This window comes from Protopterus annectens, chromosome 8.part0, assembly GCF_019279795.1.
Source record: "Protopterus annectens isolate FY-2018-M chromosome 8.part0, PAN1.0, whole genome shotgun sequence".
In the NCBI taxonomy this organism is placed as follows: Eukaryota; Metazoa; Chordata; order Ceratodontiformes; family Protopteridae; genus Protopterus; species Protopterus annectens.
Genome location: NC_056741.1, coordinates 1,125,500,223 through 1,125,526,244, shown reverse-complemented (window position 1 = coordinate 1,125,526,244; position 26,022 = coordinate 1,125,500,223).

Below are 26,022 nucleotides of genomic sequence, written 5' to 3'. Positions count from 1 at the left end.
ACGTAAATATGTCCCTTTCCTAACATTCCACTCTCACCTTAACAAAAATGTGGACCTGTCCCCAAAAAAAAAAAAAAAAAATGTCCATACATAGCTTTTCATTTCACACACATGTCCACTGGACACATGTAATTTGGTCCAATTGGTTTGACAACACAGTTATGTTGCCCTCACCACTCTCTCTGGGGTTTGAGAGTGCAAATTCATCTACAAATTCTGTCAAAATGCACAGTTGCTGTACAATAAATGGATAGCTATGGTTCTTTTTTACATCCTTCCTGCACATCCCTCCCTGCTTTTCACTATGTTTTTCTCCCTGCTTGCCTCCACTTCATCATTTTCCTATTTCCTCTTTTTTCTTTTCTTTATATTTTTTTAGTGCAGCATTGTGCGACGTGCCACTTCACACAGCTTCGCTAAGCTCAGCTAAATAAAGTTATAATGATAAGATGTGTTTATAACATTGTAAGACACATGTACAAAATAAACAACTCTACCATGTTTTGAACTCAAGCCCATCACACCTTCAGCACACTGCATTAAACTACCACACCACGCAACTTTTAAGTATAACAGGTGGTTTAAACAATACATATTAATCGCCAATTTCAGTCATTAGCAGTGTTTCAGTGGAGTTGCACACTGCTCTGCATGGCACAAACTGGAATAAACAGTAATGGAAAAAATGGGAGTGTACCTTGGACTCTGGTGCAATACTACACCACCAGACAGCCAAAGACATGATAATGTATGTAACTGGGACTTGTGATAGGTAAATGTGCCCTTGTATCAGCAACATGTAGAAAGTCACCTGCTAAGGCATTCATGGCAAAATACATGTTCAAATGAGACTCTGGTGCAGAAATACATCTATATAAAGCCATGCACATACTGATGGATGTAGAAAATGTTTGCCATAGCCTGTATTTATGCACATATATCTTGGAAATATACCTAGTGTAGTAGTGACTCCATAGCTCAGACTGTTAAATGCCTTGCATACAGTACATTTTGCCACACAAAGTTTTGGGTTCAACTCCAGTGTTGTGTTGCATTTCAATTACATTATTGTGAAGACAGCAATTAATGAAGGACTCATGCATTTATTATCCACACAAAGAATTGCAAATTAAATAACTGCTTTCCAGTGCTTGAAGTCATAGGCCTGCAGGTAGGGGCACGCTACATATATCCATATAGAATTACTATATGTCACATAGTACTCTGTTATTGACACAGTTGCCTAACATATGTACCTTAAACACATGCCTTAATTGGAGTGTAAAGGGTACCCTTACCCTGGCTGTGCCTCTACAATAAGGCTGACACAGCTGACACAGCTACACCTACAGCATGTTCACACTCTCTCTCCCTATGTCGATTATGTGCACCAGCAGCTGCAGCCTATGGTACACACAGCTCTCTATAAAGGTTTCTGCTACAGACCTACCCTCTGTGATGACGATGTAGTCTCCTCACCCTAGTAATGTCCATCTCAACAGCTAAGAAAGGGGCCCTGGTCTAGATGAAGGCCTTATATATTGCACAGTAGTTGCATGTCGCTGGCTAATGATAGTGCAGTTCAGCTGTTTTAGCTGCAATTGGCATAACAGAGCCACAGATTGGTTTAGAGGCAATTACCTGCTAATGAGAAGCATGTTAAAAATGCAAGCAGCTAGCTATGGTAAAACATTCTGTATGATACTTTCCTCACACAGAGCATGCCTTTGCTAAACATTACTAGAAGTATATTTCAACAGAGGAGTACTGCACTCCACCACATATGTAACTGTTTTTAGTGTATAACAGGATGCAGATTGGAGGAAAGAGGTATTGGGAACAGGGATTACAGCAGTAACCCTGTCTTAGACCTGTGATAATGACATGTCATTAATATCCTGCTGTCTTACACCTATGGGGGACGTAAAATATATCAGGGTTGCATTGACTTTTGTCATTGTGGCACATCGGTGTTATTGGACTGTGTCTTTATATTGGTTATAATAGCACACTGCTATTTGTCTGGCACTGGTCGTATGATATATTATTGGGTGGTTGAACTTAGGGAACACACCACAGTAGATTAGAGTGTTGTGTGTATGATCACACAGCAAAATCTCTCATGGCACACAGGGAAATACCTCAGTACTGATAATATCTTGGTTGTATCCACACATGTAGTATGTTGTCACAATGTGGGGTATGGCATGGGTGAGCAAGCATTGGATAGTGCCAGCCATTTTGTCCTTGTTGTATCTGTACATAGTGGATGTCCACATATCTGATCCTGTAATGTGTTCCCCTTGTGTTGTCTTTCAGGAATAATGCACTGTAGATTCCATGCCCTCTTCTCAGATGCAGATAATGAAATAACACTTGAAGTACTAAGGTAGCATCATTGCATCCTGCTATCCAGGGCGAGGCATAACAAGGAACAGTGGGCTGCATTGTGGAGAGACCTTTTCTGGGATGTGAATGCCAGTGGCCACCAGGAAGGGACATATGAGCAAGTCTGAAACCTCAAAACAGACATGGCGAATGCTGTATGATGAAGGACAGCTGATGTAGCCAGGGATTGTGCCGTCAATGGTGGAGGCCCTGAAGTGGAACAATCACTCTAAGCCACTGAGGAATTCCTGGCAAACCTTGAAACACATGACAGCTCCCAGGCAACCATCACACCATACATTGTGGAGGTGAGTGCCACAGTGTCCACAGCAGAGGAGCATGCAGGTAAGCTTACTGTGATCACCATTGTAATACTGTAGCAGTCATTGCTTCAGGCTGTACATACTTTTATGTCAGTGCCGGGTCTATCTGCTTTGGGGGGTGGGGTTTAAGCTCAGTAATACACTCATACGCAGAATGTCACCAATACATCAAGTAGCACAATAGCTACTGTACACATGAGATATATGCACATATTACTTTGTTGTACTGCAACATGCAGTGGTACTGACAGTACCTTACCCTTAAGTTTTTACAGGTCCGTCAGGTGTCATCCAAGGCTGTGGTCCTGCTCCTGGTAAGCTTGATACTATTTTGCTATTGAACATATTATATATGCTATTAAAGTTAAGGGCCAGAATTATGCCCTATGTACACTTACGTTTGCGTGTAACCAAAGTAGAGTGTTTCTATATTCCATTCTGGAACATTTAACTAAGGTTTTTAGAGTGGATAATCACAGGAGTGTAGTTGAATGAACAGAAACCCGTTTGCAGTTATAGGTAACAGCAAATATGCCTCCAGATTTACATGAGGCAATTAATCCAACATGCCTTTTAAAGCCCAAAAGGTTGCTGGCATATACCTTAAGCATTGAAACCTGTATTTGTATATATTTGTTAAGATAGGTGTACTGGGTTTTATGTGTTGTTTTATCAAGTATAATGTCATATTGAATAACTAAAAGGTAAATTGTACTGGTCAAGTGTCATTCGATTTACCTGATGTGCTTGTTATATGGGCCTTAAGGTGAATGTGTTTTTGTTGTGAGGAAGTCTGTTGTGCATGAAAGCGGAGATGAGAAGATGTGGGACTGGTAATGCAGTTGTTGATCCTCATTATTATGACTCTTGGTGGATTTTCCATACATAATCATGTAGGTAATAAAGTATTGCTTTTGTCTTGGTTTTCAACGTGACCGGGGAGGTTGGAATCTCTCCCCCACACAACATGATGTCAGTGACTCTTTGGACTCTGATGACGATGATGGCTACTGTGAGGCACAGGTGGGGCTGTCAGGGGCTGAATCTGTTCCAGAGGTTGACCCCATTGTCACCGCCACACAGTCAGTATGCCCACACATACCCAGTCCACACAGGCCACAGATATTGGACAATCAGAGGGTGAAGACATTGCACAGGGAAGTATGGCAATTATGGCTCCAGTGAGTGTAGGCACTGGTCATAGCCAGAGAGCTGCCAAGATCCCATACAAGCGGATTGACAGGGGTGCTTGCAGGTGGACTGCTGTCTGTCCATCACCTGTTGCAGATATCATATCACAGGTCACTCAGTGCATATTTCTGGCCATCATGGAGGCACAGGTATGTTCTGAATGGAACACCAGTCATATACTTAGGGTTATGGGTGCCACACAGTCTGACATCCATGACTGGCTCCACTGCATTGAGGGCACCCTGGATCAGTTCATTGATGCACTGGACAGACAGTGGGCTGAGACAGTGGCTGTCTTGGACTGCATTGTCTGTACTGGAAAGTTTAGTTGGAGTTGGGTATTGGACCCATGGACATAGGTCAGCAACACCATCTGCTGAGAGTCCACATGGTTATGCACAGTCATGCTCACTGGAAGTACATCCAGCACTACAGAGAGGAGTGTGCTGTCCACACCATGATGTGTCAGGCCATGGGCTTGTGGTCCTGGGTGGTCCCATGGGAGGCACAGTCCCAGAAGACTGCATTCACCATCAGGTACTAGTACCGCATCTGACCTTGGGCATGGTGGTAACAGTGTAACTCCTGGCAGACCCAGTTATTGTGTTCAGGGTTAGAGAGGGTAAACTGTCAACTCTACCATGTACAGTCCACAGCTGTCCAACATACGCAATTGTAGGGCTAACACTGAGCTTGACTGCACAGTCATGCACTCACACACCACTGTCACATGCAGGTCACCTACAGACACACATGGCACCTCTCCATGGTCCATGTATCCTGGCCCCTTCCTGATTCACATACATGCTGTCAACCATTTAGGCCAGCCTAGGCCTCCAGCACCCCCTCACAACACTCTGTACAAGCAATGATACCTGTGCCATATCCCTGTCATCCTTCTCATCAATGCAAGGAAATTACACTGTGTCTTATGCACAGGGTGACTATATTACTTGACATGTACTTGTGTAATGCAGTATTGTTTTGCCATGACACTTGTAGTGATCACCAACAGATGCTGTATGCTGGCATCTGCCATTAGTACTCAGCATACTTTTCTGTACTTTATGCTGTATGATGTTGTACTGTCAGTATTATTACACAATGACAGGTGTGTTACAGAACTGTGTATGTTTCTGTTCCAGGAGTCTGAGGGAATAACCTATGGACACATGGTAGCAACAAAGTGGCACAGGATGGCATGGCAGCACAGCAGATATATGTCTTCAGCAAGCTACAGCAGTATATGTGCATGGCTCCATAGGCTCATATGTGTATGATAGTGTAACTAGGGCAATGGTGGCAGTCAGCATAAGCATGCATTGATAATTTGTGATAAGGTCTGATACCCTTGATACATGTCACCTGGGTTTTCAGAACTTAAAGATCTACAAGCTGTGGTGATGGAGTTGACTTATCTACAAATATCCTGTGTTCAATTCAGACAGTTGGCCAACATCATTGATGCTTGTCGTGTTCTGCATCCCATTGTGTAACCTGCACATGATGTGTATCATAGCAGGTATATGCTTTACATGCATGAGTCTGCCTGTTTCATGTAGAGTGTGCTTTCTGTGTTAAATAGCAGTCTCCTGACTATGTACTATGTATACCATGTTGATGCTGTAGGTGTGTAGAATATGTGCGACATGTGTTACTCCTGTCATGGCATTGGGATCTGGCACCTCCCTGTATGGGGACATTCACATCCCCTTCAAAGCATTTAGGAAACAGACTACATTTGTACGGTCATGACATGAGATTTACATCCAAAAACACCCAAAACCTGTTGGTATAGGTGGTACAATAGTGAATGCATCCCCACATCCTAATAAATAGTGACTGTCAAAGATTATAGTACTGTGTGTCCATACCTTTATGTGTAATGGCTCAAGTGTATGCAGTATGTGGGTACTACAATATTATCCCTGGTTAGTAGCACATCAGTCGCAACATGTGATGTACATACTCAGGGGTGAAAAGTGGGCACACAGACCTGAGCACACAGCTTTACACCTAATTTGCCTCAGATCACCATGTCTTTACAGTAGTAAGGCATGAATCATATGGCATAGCTGAGGCCACATTCACCAGTAAGTAACATACATATAACCTCCACATGCTCTTCCCTCAGCATGCCAATATCTTCTTAGTGCAATGGCCATCTGTTAATGTACCTTTCCAAGCTGTACTGGCACTTGCACACAACATTATGGTTCCTCAAAAGGTCACTTCACATCTTCAGTATGTGCTCACTGCTGATCACCTGCAATGAGTGTCATTGCTGCCTGTGGCATATAGACCACTCAGAGGTGATTTATGCATGGCATACAGGGCAAAGTGTGACCCTGTTGGAGTGCATATGCTGCATCTCTGTAGGAAGCATAATAGATGGATAACTCAGTGTAAGGACATTAACCTACTATGTGACATTAGTATTACATGCTTGTGGGAGACATTTGTCTGGCAGACTTAAACACATCCTTGAAACAGACCCTGCCTAAGAGTACACAGAGGACCTCAGTGCACCTCAGCACATGCCATTCATGTGACTGGCTGGACGACCATTATCTCAACACAGCATCTGCCTGAGTCCCTCTTGGGCTGGGGTAATATGTGCTGATCCTGTACTGAGGGGTATAAAGATGTCTCTGATTGTGAGGGCTGAATGGCCATTATGCTAGTTAAGTTCACATGTCCTATGGCTCTGTAACATGTACAATGCTGTAACAGACTCACACACAAACATGGCCACATTCAGGCTAGCACCACTTCCACTCACTGTATACAAGACATGCTAAGGCACACATGTAGTGCAATTTGGCTCTATGTAGCTTAGAATAATTACTTATGTACTGGTTCATACTACAAATCATAGTACCTGATCACGCAACACACCTCATGTCTGCTAGTACTATCAGTTTAGAACATATTGTTGATATTAGCAGCCCTTGTTGTGGTCAGCCATTTGGGGGGGGTACATCACCCACTACAAATAAAATAATACTAAACCCTACCTATGTCTAAGTTACAAAGGTTATCATAAATATACCATTTAGATATACACACCCACTAAGTTGGGAAGCATGAGATAAGAACCCCTACCTATCTAGTCTTATACACTACAGCTCACAGTACTTATCACATGTGCTACAGCTTTTGTCTGATGTTACACTATCAGCCAGCAGTCTTAAGGTGGATGACATCATAAGGCCTTGTAGAAGAAGGCAGTTGGAAGCCAATAGATAGTTACAGGGCTAAAAAGTGCATGACCATTGCAGGTAGATACCTCATGAGGGCATGTCCATTGTGTTGCAGAGAGATATATGTACACATATAGTATCACACACACACACACACACACACACACACACACACACACACACACACACACACACACACACACCAAGTTGACTGGAGTGAGATTAGAATCTCTACCTATCTAGTCTTATACACTATAGCTCACAGTACTTATTGCACACACCACAGGTTACATTTGTTAGGTATATAATTGTAGGCACAGAACTTGTAGATTACACAAACTAGGCCTGTATTGTACAACATATGTGGCCTGCAGAGTGATATTGCTTCATACTGTTATCTGCATCTAGTGCCCTGGCAGTGAAATAACTGTTATTATCCTTACTATGTGTGTACAGTTATCAGTATGCCCATATGTGGCTGATTGCAGTTAAATAGGCAAACCTGTGGCAAGGGAAATTGTGCCCTGTCCTTGTATGCATTGACACCATTATACATTATGCCACATGGGCACCTTTATCTGTCTACATTGTGGCATCCAGCAAGCACAGGGGCTTGTAGGTAAGTGGAATATGTACTGTTGCACCCTTAGTTTGGTTCCTTTGAGCAACTGTATGGATGTGTGAGTGCAGATTTACTCACCATTAATAGGGTATGTGGGACAATACATACTTCCACACATATATCTGTCTATAACAGGGATGTCTCTATAAATGTACCTGTGTGTATATGATATGTATATGTGTTATGCAGATATATGTGGTGAGTCTATGTATCATTGTAATAACAAAGCTATATAAATCAATATATATATATATATATATCCATTTTACAGAACATAGCAATAGATATACTAATCATGTCAGAAACAGATAGGGAAAGATGGATACGTATACGTATATGTCTGTACTAATCATGTGAGAAAAAGATTGGGACAGACTGATATGTATACGGATATGTCTGTATGTACAGATGTATTTCCACATTGCAGGTCATTTTAATGATGAGGCACCAGAATTACGTTAATTTTAACTTAATGTAGGAATATCAGTACTTACAAGGTGACTATGCCAAACCTACCTGTACTCTAGTCCGGGATTTTGTGTGTTGCAGACATTGCCAGCTGCACCTGTTTCTGCAGTACTTCACTTCCCGCAAATTGTCCATGGCATTCCCCAGCTGTCTGCTGTACTTAATATGTGACTGAGATTCAAACTGTTTCTCCACAGACAGACTGACAGTTTGCATACCTCTCAACTGTACAGATTTTCAAAGAATGACTGGAATTTTGCCTCATATCTCTGGTCTGTTTCTCATACATTTGTGGTATTCTGGTAAATTATTGTAAATTGAAGTCCTTGAATAATACTAACTATAGACAAACATTTGAGTGTCAATTAGTAGCTTATGCTGCAGGTAGAATTTCACTGAAGTCAATGTTTTAATGAGATTGGATGATTAAATAATTTATTAGCTGTGTCACATGATTTTAGTATTTAAATATGTTTTTTGATTTGAATGTTGTATACACACTGAAGAAGAGTATTCCTGAAAGCTGCTTTGTGTTTTTTGAATAAATATACAGTCTACATTCAGTGTGTCCGTATTTTGGAGTTTCTGTATTGCTTAATTATATTTTTGATTTTCCAAAGCGTTTACCATAGTGCTGGTCTGTTTGCTGTTTTAGACCCCCATCATGTCCCAGTTGGTGTTTGGAAGGTACCTGTGGCTGTTATCCTAAGGGCTACACATAACTTTGTTTCCACTGGGATGGGTTCACCTCTGTTAGCTCTGGGTCTGGGTTGAGGGCACCAGAGCTCAGTAAATTCTTGTAGTATGTCCCTGTCCAACCTGTAGCGCTCTACAATCTCTAGCTCATGTAGCTCCTGAAAGGTTATCTTAGGCCTGTAAACTCTTATCCATCTGCTTAGGCCTATTGTCAGCAGCAGCAGCAGCAGAACTGATATCAGCATCTAGCACATACAGATGTAGCAGACCTGCAGCCGCCCCTAGCATTCTCTTAGTTAAAATTCCCAAGTATATATTTCAGTGGTGCAGAGTATGGGGAAAAAATAAGATTGTAGGGTGTATGCACAATTCATAGTGCTTTTCACTAGTTGCTGACTATGTGATTGGCTAACTATGATGCATTCCACCTGCCTAATACATGATTAACATCATTTAATGGCCCTAGTTTAAGTTGTTAAATAGGGGTCAAACCTAATTAGTATGTCATTGCCTTTTAGATACACTCAGCACTGCAGTGCCCCTGAAAATAAGTACTCAATAGGTAAACACAGCTTAGCACTTAATGTACACCCCCCATACTTCCATGCTCAACATGGTGATGCACTGTGCAAACACATGGAAATGAGTGCCTGATAAATAAACAAAGCTTAGAACTTAGTATACACACATCCCTAGGCTTACCCGTTCAAAGAGGGAGAGCTAAACTCAAATCAGATTAGAAGTTATTGGTGACACCCTCCCTTGATGTCAGCTACCTCTTCTGTGAACACCAGCAAGGTTCTGTGCCTACACACAGGGGATATGTGGACACAGATACCCATTTGTGCTATTCAGTAACTCCACTTCATTTGCATAGGGATCCATGTTCAGACACTGGAAACAACACAGTTCAAAGACCTATCACATTAGCAACAGCACCAATACACCATTGCAGATACTCCATGCAGGGTCATGTTATATATTTCTGTCACATAATATTCCTTTTGTTTTTCCAGACTTTTATTTATTTATTTTTTTATGAGGCATGTTTGCACACTGCGGCATGCCATGCAAACATACACAGATTATTTAAAAAAATTACTTTAACTTATTTCTCTTATTTTGTTAGACACATGGTGGATAATTCCACTCATATCTGTATGTCTTTTGCCATTTATGTCCCTCTACTTACATTTTTACAGCTCCTTTTGTCTGTCTAAAATCCTATACATGGATTTTTTCCATATACACTATGGACACTGACACGGGGTCTGCAGATCTGCTTATCTGCTTGCTGGATTGCTCTACCTGACTCATTTGCAAGGAATTCACCTGTTTATGAGGTTATTTGCATACCATGGATAGTTCCATGTTGCCACATTCGAGTGCACTGCCCAGCTGTGTATACTGAATCTACAACCTGCATACTTTTGTGTAAGCAATGTGGCATGATGCCTACATGGAAAATGAGACCATGTAGGCTTTATTAACCCCCACCCCCCCTTATCCTAGTCCTCAGCATAAATCAGAAAAATGCATCCAGGACAGGATACCAATGTATCCGTGAGCAAAAGGGCACACACACACACACACACACACACACACACACACACACACACACGCGCACACGCGCACACGCACACACACACACACACACACACACACACACACACACACACACACACACACACACACTCACACGCAAGCACATGCACACATGCACACACACACATCTAAACGCATCCATACCCACACCCACTCACACACACCCACACATGCGTGCACACAAACACACACACACACACACACACACACACACACACACACACACACACACACACACACACACACACATAGCTCCATGTGTACCCTCAGGACGTTTGGAGACTCACTAATAAATTTATGGCATGTCTTTTAGATATGAGTGGAAATCATACCATCCAGTGAAGACCGATCAGACACTACAATGGCATGGAAAAAATGCAAAGAAAGTTCTGCAGTTGGGAACTGAACCACCAACTCATAAGGCAGCAATGCTGACTGCTACACCACTGTGTTACCATCTCATATTACTGAGATGATGTTTACATTTTTATGCAAAGTTGCAGAATATTTCAATATCTTTAAATCTTTATTCAAAGCAATGACACATTTTACTCTAGATCTCAGCAGCAACATAATGTAGCTTAAGAAACTATGAACAATTTTGAAAATAAATTATCTGAGATTGTTATCTTATGATTTCCTTACCAGGCAGTGTGCAGACTTAGAAATTCTTCCACAATCTTCTTAGGACTAACTTAGAGAACAGTAAAGAAGCTGCATTGGAAATCTCCTATATTTCTAAGATGCTGCAATCAGTTACTTTTTAGTATTTCTGACTTTGGCAATGTTCTAAAAAGTAGAGTACTGAAATACAGGTTTTATTTTCAATAGCCAGCTTCATGCTAAATTAAAACATGCCTATTTTTGTCGATTGACAAAGAAGAAACTACATTTTTAAAGGAGTGAAACAATACAATTTAATGGCTGGCTGCAGTATGCAGCATGTCAAGAAGTAGCATAACTCAAATGAATGTTTGGTATTAAATGCTACTCACTGTATGAATTTAACATTTTGGCTGGTGTTCACTGTCCAAGGTTGAACATTTTCATAGTAAAAGTCTGAGAAGAGTGGTGCTATGTGGATATGCAAATCACAGACATTCAAGATGGATACTTAAATGCAGAGACCGTTTTATAAACACACCTTCCTATCACAGAAGCATAACATTCTTATGGCATAAGTGATAGTGGAGCAGTTGTTATGCAGATAAGCAACATAGCACATTTTCCTATCAGAAGAATTCATCAATATGAATCCATAGTTAGTGCACTTGCATAGCAAATGTGTAAATGGCCTTGAAATTATGCCAGTAAGAAGAAACGTAGAAGAAAATGGAAATGTGAAGTGTTTCATTTTGATGTCAGCGACATACATGTGCAACCATTGGCAGACTATTGAAGGAGTCATTAGAAAAATGTTTCATTTGGAGTCAGTAAAGGCCTTGTTCATATGTGGGCAGACTACTGAAGGGGTCTTTGGGGGGAAATGTTCCATTTTGATGTCAGGAATGTGCTTGGGCATACTTGGGCAGACTAGTGAATGGGGTCTTTAGGAATAATGTTTTATTTTGATGTCAGGAGCATGCTTGTGCATACATGAACAGATGACTGAAGGGGTCATATGGAAATGTTTCATTTAGAGTCACTGAAGTGCTTGTGCATACACATGCGGATTACTGAAGTGATCATTGAGAGAAATGTTTCACTTTGATGTCAAGGAAGTTCTTGTATATACACGGGCTGACTATTGAAGGGATCATTGGGGAAATGTTTAATTTGGAGTCAGTGAAGGGCTTGTGCATACGTGGGAAGATTACTGAAGGGGTCATGGGGAAATGTTTCATTTGGTGTTAGTGAAGTGCTTGTGTGTACGCGGGCAGATTAGTGAAATTTTTTTGACAGAAATGTTTCATTTTGATGCCAGGGATGTGCTTGTTCATACATGGAGGTACTACTGAAGGTGTCAATGGGGGAAATGTTATTTTGATGCCAGGGACATGTTTGTGCATACTTGGACATGTTTCTGAAGGGATCAGTGAGGGAAGTGTTTCACTTTGCTGATTGTGCATACTTGGACATACTGCTGAAGGGATTGGTGGGGAAATGTGTAAATTTAATGTCAGGGACATGCTTGTGCATACATGGGCAGTCTACTGAAGGGGTCATTGGGGGAAATGTCACATTTTGATGGCAGGGACATGCTTGTGCATATGTGGGCAGACTACTGAAGGGCTGTTGGAGGAAATGATTCATTTTGATGTCAGGGATGTGTTTGTCCATTCTTGGGCAGACTAGTGAAGGGGTCTTTGGGAAGAATGTTTCATTTTGATGTCAGAGATGGACTTGTGCATACATTGGCAGATGACTGAAGGAGTCATGGGGAACTGTTTCATTTGGAGTCAATGAAGTGCTTGCGCATTCATGGGTAGATTAGTAAAGGGGTTATTGAGACAAATGCTTCATTTTGATGTCAAGGAAGTGATTGTGCATGCAAGTGCAGACTACTGAATAGGTCACTGGGGAAATATTTTACTTTGATGTCAGGGAAGGGCTTGTGCATACGTAGAGATACTACTGAAAGTGTCATTAGGGGAAATGTTATTTTAATGTCAGGGACATGCTCGTGCATACTTGGACATACTGCTGAAGGGATTGTTGGTAAATGTTTTATTTTGATGCATGTGCATACTTGGACATATTGTTTTAGGGATCACTGAGGTAAGTGTTTCATTTTGGTGCTTGTGCATATCTGGACATAATGCTAAATGGATTGGTGATGGAAGTGTTTCATTTTTCTGATTGTGCATATTTGGACATATTGATGAAGAGATTGGTGGGGGAATGTGTCATTTTGATGTCAGGGTCATGTTTGTGCATACATGGATGGACAGCTGAAGGGGTCATTGGGGAAAATAATTCATTTGGAGTCAGTGAAGTGTTTGTGCATATATGGACAGATTACAGAAGGTTTTGTTGAGAGAAATATTTCATTTTTACATGTCATTGAAGTGGTTGTGCATACACTGGCAGACTACTGGGGGAATGATTTATTTTGATGTCAGGGATGTGCTTAGGGGTCACTGGGGAAATGTTTCATTTGGAGTCAGTGAAGGGCTTGTGCATACATGACTATACTACTAAAGATGTCATTGGGGGAAATTTTATTTTGTTGTCAGGGACATGCTTGTGCACACTTGGACATACTGCTGAAGGGACTGGAAGGTAAATGTTTGATTTTGGTGCTTGTGCATACTTGGGCATATTGCTGCCTGGATCATTGGGGAAGTGTTCCATACTGGTGCTTGTGCATATTTCAACATATTGCTGAAGGGAGTGGTAAGGGAAGTGTTTCATTTTGATGATTTGTATACTTAGACATATTGCTGAAGGGATTGGTGGGGAAATGTATCATTTTGATGTCAGGGACCTGCTTGTACATACATAGGAAGATGACTTTAGGGGTGACTGGGGAAATGTTTCATTTGGAGTCAGTGAAGTACTTGTGCATACATGGGCAGATAACTGAAGGGGTCACTGGGAAATGTTTCATTTAGAGTCATTGAAGTGCTTGTGCATACATGGGGAGATGACTGAAGGGGTCTCTGGGGAAATGTTTCATTTGGAGTCAGTGGAGAGCTTTTGCATACATGGACATAGTACTGAAAATGTCATTGGGGAAATGCTATTTTGATGTCAGGGACATGCTTGTGCATATTTGGACATACTGCTGAAGGGACTGGTTTCTAAATGTTTCATTTTGGTGCTTGTGCATACTTGGGCATAATACAGAAGGGATCGGTGAGGGAAATGTTTCATTTTGGTGCTTGTGCATACTTGGACATACTACTGAATGGTTCAGTGGGGAAATGTTTTACTCTGATGTCAGGCACATGCTTGAGCTTACATGGGCAGTCTACTGAAAGGTGTCATTAGGTGAAATGTTTGTTTTTCATGTCAAGGACATACCTATATGTGTGCATACTTGGCATATTGCTGAAGGGAACAAGTGGAGAAGTGTTTTGTTTCAGTGCTTGTGCATGTTTGTACATACTACTGAAGGGATTAGTTGGGGAAGAGTTTTATTTTTGTGCTTGTGCATAGTTTTGCATACTACTGAAGGGATCAGTGATGTGAGGAGCATGCTTGTGCATACATAGGCAAACTACTGAAGGGGTTATTCAGGGAAACAGATAATTTTGATGTCAGGGATGTGCTTGTCCATACATGGGCAGGCAACTGAAGGGGTCATTGGGGAAATGTTTCATTTGGAGTCAGTGACGTGCTTGTGCACAGATGGGCAGATTACTGAAGGGGTTGTTAGAGAGAAATGTTTCATTTTGATGTCACTGAAGTGGTTGTACATATGTGATAAGAGTACTGAAAGAGTCATTGAGGAAATTGTTCATTTTGATGTCAAGGATGTGTTTGTGTATACCTGGGCAATCTAACAAAGGGCTTGTTAGGGAAAATATGTTATTTTGATGTCAAGGACATGCTTGTGCATACATGGGCAGATGAATTTATGGGTCACTGGGGAAATGTTTCATTTGGAGTCAGTGAAGTACTTGTGCACACATGGGTAGATGACTGAAAGGGCCTCTAGGGAAATGTTTCATTTGGATTCAGTGGAGAGCTTGTGCATACACGGACATAGTACTGAAGATGTCATTGGGAGAAATGTGATTTTGATGTCAGGGACATGCTTGTGTATATTTGGACATACTGCTGAAAGGATTGGTTTGTAAATCTTTCATTTTAGTGCTTGTGCATACTTGGACAAAATACTGAAGGAATCGGTGAGGGATGTTTTTCATTTCGGTGCTCATGCATAACTGGACATACTGCTGAGGGGGAAATGTTTTAATCTGATGTCAGGCACATGCTTGAGCTTACATGGGAAGTGTACTGAAAGTCAACATTAGGTGCAATGTTTCTTTTTCACGTCAGGGTTTTACTTGTGCATACTTGGACATATTTATGAAGGGAACAGGTGGGGAAGTGTTTTGTTTTGGTGCTTGTGCATATTTGTACATACTAGTGAAGGGATTAGTGGGGGAAGAGCTTTGTTTTGGTGTTTGTGCATATGTGTGTATATTACTGAGGGGATCAATGAAGGAATTGTTTTATTTTGATGTGAAGAGTGTGCTTATACATTCATGGGCAAACTACTGAAGGAGTCATTCAGGAAAATGTTTCATTCTGATGTCAGGGATGTGCTTGTGCGTTCTTGTACATACTATTAATGAGATCGGTGGGGGAGTTGTTTTCATTTTGGTGCTGTGAATACTTGGAAATACTGCTGTAGAGATCATTGCAAGAAGTGTTTCCTTTAGGTGCTTGTGCATATGTCGACATACTGCTGAAGGGATCATTGAGGAACTGTTTCATTTTGGAGCTTGTACATACTTGGACATAATGCCTAAGGAAATTGGTGAGAGAAATGTTTTATTTTGGTGCTTGTGCCTACTTGGACAAAGTGCTAAAGGTACTGGTGAGGAATTGTTTCATTTTGGTGTATGTGGATACTTTGCTGTACTGCTGCAGGGATTGATTGGGGAAGAGTTTTGTTTTGTCCTTGGGTATACTTGGCCAAACCTCTGAAGAGATTGGTGGAGACATTTTCCATTTTGGTGCTTGTGAATACTTGGGCAAACTATTGAAGCAATTGCTGGGGAATAGTTCATTTTGGTGCTTGTGCATACTTGGACATATTGCCAAAGGAAATAATTGGGGGGGGGGTGTTTTATTTTGTTTGTGCATACTTGTACAAACAAATGAAGGGACATGTAAGGAAATGTTTATTTTTGTGCTTTTGTGCTTGGGCTTAGTTGGACATATTATAAAAAGGATTGGAGGATGGAATGTTTTATTTTGTTGCTTGTGCATACTTGGACATACTGCTGAAGGGATCAGTAGAGGAAATATTTCATTTTAGGTGCTTGTGCATACCTGGGCATATTGCTAAAGGGGTCAGTGATGGAAGTGTTTCATTTTGGTGCTTGTGTATACATGGATATACTGCTGAAGGGATCATGGGAGAGGGGTTTATTTTGGTGCTTGTGCATACTTGCACATATTGTTGAAGGTAGTGGAGAGGAAAGTGTTTTCATTTTGTTTCTTGTGCATACTTGAATATATTGCTGAAGAGATCAGTGAGGGAAGTGTTTCATTTTGGTGCTTGTGCATACTTGGGCACACTACTGAAGGGATAGCTGATGGCATGTTCATGGATTGCAGCACAAATATGAAAGGTGAAGCACTGCATTTAACAAGTAATTTGCATTTGGATACTGGACTATAAATTGCAGGAACACCTCATTTGCATACACCCCTTTACTACAGTTCTCATTTGCATGATATTACACTTAAAGCCTTTCACATTAATTGTAAATGGCCTTTATGAATCTTGCCTTTGGTACACTTTTACCCAGATGACCATGAATACTGGCCTTTGTCGGAATGTTATGCTTGTCTGTTGATTCCCATTCTGTGTTGGAGAGAACATCACTGCACACTATAGGAAGGGTCTATATTACTTAGTCGAAGGAACTAAAAGTTGACTACCCTTTCATCGACACATATGTGTCGAACCTACAGTTGAGCAAATGGCCACATCGCCAATTTGTTTAGGCCAACTACGCATGACACAATATCACAAATACTATAAAGTGGGGGGCTTTGCCCCCACAACCCCCAGTGTGAGCGTCTGTGCCCCCACACCCCCTAACTAAATATACTAACTCTGAAATTGCACTACAGTGGGGAAAAGGGCAGATTTAAAACAACGGCCAACTGATTTTTTCTCTTGGAAAAAAATCGATGATTTGGCCGTTCACTCAACTGTATGTTCAACATGTATGTGTCGATGAAAGGGTAGTCATCTTTTAGTTCCTTCCACTACATAATATAGATCGCTATAGGAATGTTCATGGTGTTACATTAGTATCAAATAATCAGACTTTGGTAGGAGAAGAACACAATCATGGATACTAAAAGTTGTCTAACAGATTTACACACTATGAAACACCAGCTGTCCAACTCACAAGGTTTTGATGAAGAAAGAAAGGGAACAGATGAGACAATTAAGCTAAACATGATCTTAAAAGAGCAAAATCTATTTGCTATATTAATATAAATTATAGATTCAGAAATAACAAAACAGATTGAGACCTTAATGAGGCTCAATGTGCTGAGACTGTGCATCTGGAGATAAAAGTAATTTCTTCATATGTGTAACCATAAGGGACACAACAATTTAGAAGTGTTCTTATAGTTCTTGAAGTCAAACAATCAATAAGCAGCTCTGCAGTTTTTGAGGAGAAGAAAGTAACCAATGAAAGTTAATGGTACCAAAAATGTTGTAGCAATTAGCCAGTCTAGTATCTTGGTGATCCATTAAATACACAGCTTATGGCATTCTCAGCTAAGACTAAAAGGCAAAGTGGGAATAACTTGCTCTTGTTATTAATGTCATACAAATTCTTGTACAGTATAAAAAGAAACCACTTCTAAATGGAAGCATGTGAAGACGGGACATTGTGGAAATGTTATCCTAAGTTCACGATGTCAGTATCAGTCTTTTCTAAAAAGAAAATATATCTTTATAGAAAAAGATTTAGTATTTGGCTGAATGGATAGATATCAACTGTGAATTTCATTCCTGTTTAAGGTAAAACAAATGAAAACAATATTATCAACCATTAAAATGACACTAAGCAGAAGATCATGATGGGACCAAGATCACACACTTTCATTTTCATATGATAATAGGTTTATCTGAGGGTGTTATTAGTGACTGATAATAGCTGGTTCAAGCTATGGTGTCATAAATGGCTCTCTCATGAAATATGAAATACTAAAGTATGATCTGTCACTCTAATAAATTAGTGATCACAGAAGCTGAATGACATATATCTTTTCTCATTTGTTCCTATCTTCCTCTGCTTAGCATGGCAACATTTACCAATCACTGTAAATTCTATAATCATATATCAAAGTTGCAGTGTACATTATTGGACTTAGAACTACATTAAAGATTGTTTAAATGACCAACTAGCCTCAGTGACAGGCATATAAAAAGGCATATGCAGATACTTCTTGTTTTGCATAATAATAATAATGGTACAGGATCAGTGTTCTCCTGGAGATCTGAGTAAATTAGCATAGTCTCTCAATATTATTAATTTATTAATTTACTTAATAATGTGTCTCTGCATTACAGGGACATATTTGTAAGTCTTGCATTTTCAGAAACAGAAATTATTAGATCAGAATTTGCAATACTTACAAACCATCAGCCCAGCCTGCTGTGAAATTGAGGAAGTTTCATACTGATAACTAATGGTGCCATTCAGTGCAACAAAGACTGATAACAGCATAGATTTACAGATATGAATGATATGATGTCAACAGCTACCTAATAGCATTACACAGAAAATAATAAAAATGAAGATGCAGGGAGAATGTAAACTTCATTCTAATGATACTAAAACAGAGTCACTCAGAGCCGAGCATTTCTGAAGAGGAAACTGGAATTTCATGCACCAGAGCATAGTTTTCCAGCACATGTGATTACCCTTAGCAGAACTATCAATTTTCATTGGTTAATTTATTTATATACATATAGGGACAAAGCTGCCCATGCAAGGTTTTATTATTTGATCAGGTGGCTGATGTAACTTATTTGTCATTTGTAATAGGTGGCATGATATTTGCATGGTTAGTTTTCATACCTTAAACTTCTAAACCTAAGGGCTCAGTCTTAACTTCTGATTATTGTTTGCAACATGTCTGAAGACTGTACTCAGCATACATATGATTTTGAACATAGGGGGTCTACGGTATGGTTTCTTACCAAGTTTGTTTTTCATCAAAGAAGCAGCTCATAAGGTGACTGATTTACCTGTAGTATTAGTAACCTTCTCTTTCCTAAATGTCATTAAAGTTGCCTTCTCCTCTAAGTATACATAATTATAGTTCATCACTTTAAAGTATAAAGAATACAAGAATTTATTTTCTGTCAGACAGGGTTTTTACTAAATACACTATTCATTTTCCCTCTTGAAGAAAGATTAAGACAATATCGTGATCTATTTAGAAACACACACACACACACACACACACACACACACACACACACACACACACACACATATATATATATATATATATATATATATATATATATATATATATATATATAGATTCACTATGAAATCCTGAAACCGCACAATACCGACACTCAAAATACCGACACCTAGCAGAACGAAACGTCGGAATACCAAAAACAACAAAACAACAAAATTACAATGACAATATCTTTGATTGTAGTCCGAAAAGTAGGCACACTAAAATACTGCCGCACCAAGGTGGCTTTGAGAAAACAAGTTCATAAAGAATGAATATAGGTTAACTTGTAGTTACAATACACCCAATAATCTGACAGTGTCATTTACATCAAACAGCAGTCTCTGCAAATTGCAACTACTACAATTAGTAACATACAAGAAAGGAATAATGAAAACTCCACTCAGGGCATATCTCATTAGGAAACTGCACAAGTTACTATTTTTTCCACTCTGCTCAGCAATCCAAACCAGCATGTGTACATTTCTTTATCTAACAAAAGTAAGAAATACTCGTGCCTCACCTAGCAGTGAAGTCAATCTAGCATAGCATTTGATAGCAGAGGTATTGCACACTTCAAAACATTACACACTGAAACTATGTTAGCTCTAGACTGACTTCTTTCTATTGAAAAGTTAGCAGAGTCCATTAAGTCTTTTGCTGCTGACTATATTTTTACTGTGCCTCACACAATCTATTATAGACATTGGGAATATGTTTATTGGGCAGATGCTAATTGTACATTGTTCTGGGGAAGATACTACCAATAGACAGCATTTTTCTCCAAATATCTTTACTAGTAAAACCATTACTTATCTTGGAAGACTCTAAACATAATCAATGTCCATTACCTGCCACAAAGGTCAGATGGGAAAGGCAAGTTTGCATTCGTCAGCAACTACCAAATTTGACACAGGAATGCACATTATTATCTAAGTATATACTTAATATTCAGCAAGTAGCAAGCCTATGAAAATACTGTAGCTTCTTTGTTTAGCAGGAGAAGCCACATGTGGAAATAAAAACTTCTTGTTACTGCAGGACATGAGAAAATTAGTTTATTTTTTATGAATCATTTAAGACCCTTAAAAGTGACTTTAAATTAAGAGGCTACCAAGATGTGAAGGTTGAGGCAAGTTGTAATGATGTTGCTAAACCTTACTTCTCTTGCGACAATAGTGAACAGGGAAAGAAATATCTTTGATGCAAGAGGCTCTGACTTAAGAATGTGCATGACTTATTATAAGGATGTTAGGACTATCTGCAATATTATTAGAAAAATTGGCAACTACTTGTATCTGATGATAGTTATAGGTCAGTACTTGGTAATGCATCCATGTTTTGCTATAAGAGCAATAGATCATTAAAACAGTTGCTATGTTATAAATCTGCTAATAAGAAGGTTTCTATCTCTGATGAATGTGGTACACTTCCATGAAGAGACTGCAACATGTGCAATTATATTCAAAGCAGTGATTTCTATGTGCATCCAGTGAGTAAGAAGATTTATGTCTTTTGTTTTTATGCAAATTGTAGAAGTGAAAATCTAGTATAATTTTCATTCTGTGTGAAATGTGAATCCTACTATGTAGATAAGACAAACAGATGTCTGAAAGACAGAATTAGAGAAAATTTAAATGGCATCAGGAAGAACGATGTTTGTAATGCACTGTATAAACATGTTCTAGAGAATGACACCAGTCATACTTTTCTAAGTTTTTAGTTTTGGAATTACTTACACTTAGCAATAGAAGAGGTGATCTAAGGAATAAAACAGAACGTAAAAAGATTAAGTGAATTCAATAATTATATGCAGATGATAGGAAAAGAATGAATGGAACTGTCCCTTTAAGACCAATTCTTAGATCATGTGACTTGGTGAGGTAACTGTGTTTAAAAGATGGTTTGTTTGAAACAGTATTTAGATCTGATGAAGTGCCTGTTTAGAAAGGTATGAAAATGCTTATCTGTGTTTTAGCCTTGCTTCTATGGTTTTATTTTCTGTCTTTGAATAAAATCCATGATTTTATACAGCAACTTCAGTGGTTGACTGGTTGGATTTACTTCTGTTTTTACCTTGTCATATTTAACCAGTCTTATTCTGAGTCAACAATGTTTTTTTCTGTACATATTGTTTGACCATACTTTAGAAACACAGTGCTCATAAACAAAACCTGATTTCCATAATATTCTAGTGACTGCAAAATATCCCAAACCCCAACCAAGTCAAAGGGTAAAAAGGCCAAGAGGCAAGCAGTTTAGTAGAAACTACAAGAAAGACCCAAAAGTCCCATCAAAGCTAAAGTCTTCACTGTATTATACCTTTTGCTCCTGTAGTGACATCCCATGGGAGAAATGTGGCTTCTGAATCCCTGTGACTTTTCCTTATACTAAAGGTAAGCCTTCAAACACAAGCCTGGGCAATCAGAGGAGCACCCTAACATATACTACGGGACTTAAAGCCATACCATCATTGATAGCGCCTGGGGGTGGTTAGTGGCAAATCAGTGATCACACATGCCTTCTTGTCAGATAGCCTTTAACTTCCTAGGATTCCTATGTGTAAGGATACGGTTACAGTTATTAAACAGCACTTTATACAATCTCTCTCTCTCTCTCTATATATATATATATGTGTGTGTGTGTGTGTGTGTGTGTGTGTGTGTGTGTGTGTGTGTGTGTGTGTGTGTGTGCAGGAGGGGGGCTAAGAAACTCATTGTCATGGCAAAACTACTGCCACAAATAGTAGTATAACATTGCACCACTACCGCCAAGTAAGGTAACAGTGTGACCAGTATACATGCTATTTTTGGCCTTCATTTTGGGTTACCCAACAAAGGATTTTTTCCAGACAGCCATGACATCTGCTTTCTGTGTAATAATTGTCAATCACTGCATGTGCATCTACAATAGATATCTTTACAGTTACAGGTCACACTTAGCAAATGATAAAGTCTGTACAGTGTCAACACACCTGCAGACAATCTTAGGCATGATCAACAAAGGAAGGAAAGCAGATAAGTTTATTTCAGATTCATTTCCTGTCATGTTTATAGGAGCAGCTTCTAAATATCCTGATCTACAGGGGCATTGCTTCCCACATCTCTGATACCATGCATTGTCTTTGTACCTCAGATGGCTACCTATATCCTTAGTACATATAATAAAATACCTTGACAATCATCTCTGCTAAAAGTTATTTTCAGCTGTAATACTCTTGCTGTATCAAGTCCACCCAATGAAAATTCTCCTGTCACAATGCCAGGATAGCATACATAGATCAATGACTGCATAACTGCCTGTAAAATAAGCATGCATTACCTCTAATGTGAGCAATAACCACAAGTCTGAACACATATTCATATAGCAACAGCAGTATGTGCTCTTGACACCTGAATAATCCTGTTGTATGTTTCACAATGGCAGAACCGGCAATTCTAAAAAACTATTGCTTTGCACCTTTAAAGCTGAATTACTCCTTCACTTCAAGCAGTTTGGCCCTAGGAAGCCTGCCTTTTTGATTTGCATACCTGCTTTAGTTATACTTTTTTACTGCAGCAGTAGCTTACAAATGGTTCAAGTACACTGAAACCTCACATTGCATGCATAGGTCTACAAAGAGGAATGTGCTGAGCATAGACAAGCTAAGGAAAAAGTCAGAAAAAGTCTAGGATTACCTCAATAGCAAGATATGCTTCCTTTTCAGCAATTTTGGGCAGGTGTAGCACAGGTCAATTACACTGCTACATGTACTCTTTCATAGTGTGCTCATTCTTTTGGTAGGTGTCTGGGCTTATATCATGTATATTCAAGCCTGAACATATGATTATAGAGAAGAAGGCCCGACTCATGAGTGTTTCTGAATTTCTCTTTCTACATATAGGGACTGTGGACACTGTCACATTTAGAGGCTCTCTTACTCTCAAGAATCCACATGAACACCTGCAGTGTGCACTGAGCATGTATTAGTGGGTCAGTGATGGAAATAGCAATGTCTTGCAATATATTTTACATTTACTGCCAATGGAGGCATTAAATAGTAAATCTGTTTTCAAAGCTATACCTTATGCAGGTCATGCATAGATGTGATGCAACTTGCTGGTCATGCCTGAATGATATGTTCTCTCTAGCCTGTTTTTTAAAGTTAAGGGCATTAAAAAGTGATTGCCTTTTTTATGTGCTTTTATTTAATGTACTCTATGACTAGACTTTTAGTAACCAATTTCATTATGTTGTACTAAATTTAATCTTATATTCTTTATGTGTGTGTCTATCACCGTGTATCATTGGGTTTAGCCTTGTATTAGTGGAGCTGACTGATGTGTTTATATATTCACTTTGTACATTTTTCCCAATTTATTTTATTGGCTTGGTTTTAACAAACAATATTCTTAATGAATATTTTAGATGGTGATCTTAATTGCTTTTGTTGGTCTTATTGATTCATTAGCCTTGCAAAGTGTGTTTATTGGGGATGGGTCTCTTTATATTGTGTGCCTCCTGTCTTTTTTTTCATCTTGATAAAGTCTCTGAACTGACATAGATGAAAGTGCTTGTAATTATGTTATAATAAAGTGCGTTTTGTCATTGACTTGGTCTTGGCAATCTCTCAGTGAGTGTGCAATGGACTGTTCATATAACTGCACTATTGTGAGTGGTTTTGCCCTGCTGGCTCCTGGATTCGGGGCTTTTTTTCTATTTTGGTTTGCTGTTTTAACTGAGTTTGTTTCATGTATTTGTTTTGGTTTCATGGCTACAGAAAAAAATGAACACAGAGAGGGAATGTAGAGCATAGTATTAGTAAGGTAGAAGTTAAATGAATAGAAAATGAGGTTATGGAATACCCATGAACTGAAGGATTTAGTGTAGAAAAATCCAACAAAAGTAAGATCACAACATGATGAAATAATGAGTCCCCAAATAAAAGAAGAAACAGATGTAGTGGGAGAAATCTAAAGAAGAAATATGGACATGGGGGGAAAAAGAGATCTGATATGGTGCAATGTTTATGCAAAGGAGAAACAAAACTATTCAATACAAAAAAAAAAAAAATCACCAAAGACATTTAAGATAAATACAGATAAAGGCATCCAGAGATGGAAAAATTCACAATACAAAAAAAAAGAAAGGAAGAAAACAAAGGGGTAAATTAAAAAATAGGATTAGTAATGGAGAAGTTAAAGAAATAGAAACTGAAGTTATGGATTATAGGATTATAGGGTCATAGGTAAGCACTATGCTAATTGCCCTTGTGGGTCATTTTATACCTAGCCAATTTCCCTTTTTTTGCTGAAGGTAACTTATCCCACTGATTTATATTGGTCTTACCCATCCCATGCTCGATAATATAAATTACCCTAATGGGAATAACTTAGATTATACCATATACAATTTTAGGGGACCCAGGCATGGAATAAAGCATTTTGGAGCTGTGACTGTTGATTAGTAGTAAGGGGGCAGTTCTGAGGTAAATTTTCTGATTCCCATCCATACATTTAATTTACACACTGGAATATGGACAAAGATGAACTTTATATTATGTGTTCCAGAGCAGTGGTATCCTCTGTGAGATATACCTGTTCCTACAAACAGTGCTGTTGATGTTGCAGAAGAGTTGCAAATTTACTGTGAAGTGAAGGATTAAGTGGAGAAAAACCACCTCAGGTAATGTCACAGTATGATGGAACAATGAGTCCCCAAACTGCGAATAAGCAGATGGAATGGGAAGCATCTGATGACATGCTACATGATGATGTTCTGGAACCTTCAGTACAAAACTGGTACAAAAGTTCACTTGGAGTTGCAAAACAAGTACAGGAGCAAGAAACAGTGGCAGCTCTTGTGGAGTGATGGGCCAATGTGCTCTTATACGAAGGAGCAGTAGATGATGCAGGATTCAACTGAAGAGGACATGTCACAGGAAGACATTCTGGAAATTTCTGTAGAATGCCCACATGAAATAGAGAGCAAAGAATGTGCTCTCAGTTTAAAAGAAAATGATCTAAGGGCAGAGCTGCTCGATTTGCTAGAGATGGAGAGACATATTAAAATCAACGAAAGAAGTGGAATCCAGAAAGTAAATAAAGCCCAAAATGTTAGGAGGTGTGATAAAACAGATGAGCACATTAATCAAGACTATTAACAGAGATTCATGGGAAATACCAAAAGTAAATAGGATACATTACTATGAAGCTAAATTAATAGCAGATAATGTCTCACTGCAAAAATATAGCAAATAAGGGAAAGGAAGGGAAGAAATAAAATGCTATCATGGAAGTATTGAAGAGAGAAAATTATAAAGCAGTTAAGACAAGAAGTATCACAGTTAGAAGATTATAGATGAGAAAACAGACCATCAAAAATAGAAAGATATATGTGGTAAACACAATGTACATATCAG